Below are 3,614 nucleotides of genomic sequence, written 5' to 3'. Positions count from 1 at the left end.
AACCAACAGAGTGGGAGAAAATATTTGCAAAATATACATCTGACAAAGGATTAATATCCAGAAGGCACAAGGAACTGAAACAACTTTACAACACAAAAAAACAGGCAACCCAATTAAAAAAGACTAAATAGGCATTTCTCAAAGGAAGATATACGAATGGCCAACAGACACATGAAAAAATGCTCAACATCACTCAGCATTCGGGAAATGCAAATCAAAACCACACTGGGATACCATCTCACTCCAGTTAGGATGGCTAATATCCAAAAGACAGCGAATGATAAATGCCGGCGAGGTTGCAGAGCAAAAGGAACTCTCATACATTGTTGGTGGGACTGCAAAATGGTGCAGCCTCTATGGAAAATGGTATGGAGGTTCCTCAAACAATTGCAGATAGATCTACCATATGACCCAGCTATCCCACTGCTGGGAATATACCCAGAGGAATGGAAATCATCAAGTCAAAGGTATACCTATTCTCCAATGTTCATCGAAGGTGAGGATTTTGCCCCAGGCCTTGAAGATGCAGCTGCAGCCCAGCTGGTCATGCACAGCGCACACACCTTCAGTCTGGGCACCTCTTGAACCTGCACATCATCTGTTACGGTCCCCACAACCAGAGCCGTTTTGTTTTCCCACCCAAGAAGCTTCATCTTCATATCATCCGGGACAGGGACAGAGGCAGCCGGTTGGTGAGACTCATAAACAACCTCTTCAGCACAACTTGGTTGAAGGTGGAGTTGGTGCGTCTGGCCAGAAACCTGTACAGCTTGACCAACAGCCTTAGGTAGATGTCCTGGCTCTGGGCTCCTTGCGCTGAATCTTTCTGTCCTTCTTGACTCCCATGATGGTCCCTCCTGCTCAGCCAGGTCTGGAAAGCAATACTATCTTGTAATTCTATTTTTCCATGAACTTTTTAAAGTACCCTTATATCTGCAACTTATTTTTACCTTATATATCCCTTTACGGAATTTTATTTGCTAGCTTCTTTGCAACTAAGGCCCCTTTGGTAACTGATCGAATTTCCTTACCATTTTTTTTTTTCTGTTACTTTAAGCTTTAGCAATACAGAACTTCTTACATTTCTCTAAAGGCATTTTACTCACCTGTGTGCAGTTTCTTGCACTGTCCTCTGAGCTGGNTCTATAGGATCTAGAGCTTGAGATTTATTATCTTTGGGTGGTATACTTTCTTGGTTTTTCGCATTTCTGGTGTCTTTCCTTTGATGTTTATTCATTGTGGCAGGGGGTTTCACAGCCCACAGGTTTGACACTATTGCCTGACTAAGATGTTGCTGGGGTTGCCAATTTGGTATGGCTACCTCAGTGACTACTCAGTTGGATACTAGTGCCAGGCAAGTCCAAAATTGACTACCAGGAAGATGGCGGGGCACTGGCGCCGCTCCCACTTTGCATTCCCACAGCGGCCTCCGCAGCCAGAGTGGCCCCGGCTGCCTCTCACTGCCCCTGGCGCTCCCAGCTCCTGGTTCCAGCGGCGCCCAGGCCGGGGAAGCAACAGCTCCCTCCCCAGCAAAAACTGCAGTCACCGGACCCCAAGTCCTGGAGGCAGGTCTGCGCAGCCTAGCTGGTGCCGAGGGCAGCGGCAGAGAGGCCGGGTGCCGAGTGGCAGCCGCTCCCCCTGGCTTCTTCCCAGGGAGGGTTTTGTAAATTTCACAAAATGGCCGTGGGCTCCAAACCTCAGTGCCTGTACCTTGAGAGTCCCCTTCAAGGTCTCCGCAATCCTTCAGAGCAATCCACCTGGGTAGCAACAGCTACCCTCAGTGCAAGCAAGGACACCAGAGACCCTGACTCACCATCAGGCTTTCTGAGTTCTTCTTCTCGCTGGTGGCCTCTGGGATCCTGCCGGCGCAGGGCACGGGCGGCTCACTCCCTTTCCACCGCCATGTTTCAGCCTGACCTAGAGCACGCGAGGGAGACAGAAGTCGGCCGCAGGTCTTCGGCACCACGGCGGGTGTGCGAGCTGCGGTCTGCAGCATCAGGTGTGGGCGAGGGTGGGCAGCACGGGAACCATCTAGAGCCCAGAAACTCACCGTGCCAGCTGCGGCACGTGTATTTTCTTTTTGTTATTGAAATTTCCAAATTGTTTGGAATAAATGTGTGTTAATTTTTTTTTTCTACAACATTATCTTAAAAATAAATAAAATTCAGAAGTGGTGCACCGTCATTTCTTTCCTATTGGGTACTTCAAAAAGTTCATAGAATGATTCATACTTTTTTTTTTCAGCATCCAGAAACTTTTTAATAACAGGGCAGGATCCAGGGTTATTTTTTGCAGCCGCAACTGGCCCGTTGGACTCTGGCACGCTTGAACTTCTGTCCCTTGGACCGTACACCGGGTTTGGGGTGGCTGTGCGGGGTTCCCGGGGTCTTGTCTAAGTGCCAGGACACCTCTCAGCCCTTGTGAGGACCAGAGAGCAGGACAGTGCCACAGCCCTTAGGGGAATCCAGAGCCAGCTTGTGGGAGGTGAAGATTATTTTTTAAATTTAATTTATCATGTCAATATACAATGTGGTTGATTATTGTGGCCCATTACCAAATCCTGCCTCCCACCTCCTTCTCCCCCCTCCCTCCCAACAACCTCCTTTGTTTGCTTGTTGTATCAACTTCAAAGAATTGTAATAGTTGTGTCTTCTTCCCTTCCCCCACAAAGGCTATTTGTGTATTTATTTATTTTTAGCTCCCACCAATAAGTGAGAACAGGTGATATTTCTCTTTCTGTGCCTGACTCATTTCACTTAATATAATCCTCTCTAGATCCTGACTCGTCTCACTTAATATAATTCTCTCTAGGTCTATCCATGTTGTTGCAAATGGCAGCATTTCATTCTTTTTTATAGCTGAGTAGTATTCCATTGCGTAGATGTACCACAGTTTCCTTATCCACTCATCTGATGACGGACATTTGGGCGGGTTCCAGCTCTTAGCTATTGTAACCCAAAAGCATGGGCAACCAAAGGAAAAATAAACAAGTGGGATTATATCAAATTAAAAAGCTTCTGCACAGCAAAAGAAACAATTAACAGAGTGAAAAGACAACCAACAGAGTGGGAGAAAATATTCACAAAATATACATCTGACAAAGGATTAATATCCAGAAGATACAAGGAATTGAAACAACTTTTACAACAAAAAAAACAGGCAACCCAATTAAAAAATGGGCAAAAGACTAAATAGGACTTTCTCAAAGGAAGATATACGAATGGCCAACAGACATATGAAAAAATGCTCAACATCACTCAGCATTCAGGAAATACAAATCAAAACCACACTGAGATACCATCTCACCCCAGTTAGGGTGGCTAATATCCAAAAGACTGAGAGTGATAAATGCTGGCAAGGTTGCGGAGAAAAAGGAACTCTCATACATTGTTGGTGGGACTGCAAAATGGTGCAGCCTCTATGGAAAATGGTATGGAGGTTCCTCAAACAATTGCAGATAGATCTACCATATGACCCAGCTATCCCACTGCTGGGAATATACCCAGAGGAATGGAAATCATCAAGTCGAAGGTATACCTGTTCCCCAATGTTCATCGCAGCACTCTTTACAAAAGCCAAGAGTTGGAACGAGCCCAAATGTCCATCATCAGATG

At 46.0% G+C, this 3,614-nt stretch overlaps 1 pseudogene; it reads right to left on the bottom strand.

Annotated features, from left to right (window-relative positions):
• Positions 1 to 846, bottom strand: part of LOC103606125 — a 2,672-nt pseudogene extending 1,826 nt beyond the window's left edge.
• Positions 847 to 3,614: the final 2,768 nt, after the last annotated feature.

This window comes from Galeopterus variegatus, unplaced genomic scaffold (assembly GCF_000696425.1).
Source record: "Galeopterus variegatus unplaced genomic scaffold, G_variegatus-3.0.2 Scaffold6325, whole genome shotgun sequence".
Classification (NCBI taxonomy): Eukaryota; Metazoa; Chordata; class Mammalia; order Dermoptera; family Cynocephalidae; genus Galeopterus; species Galeopterus variegatus.
This window is presented reverse-complemented; position numbering and strand designations above follow the sequence as displayed.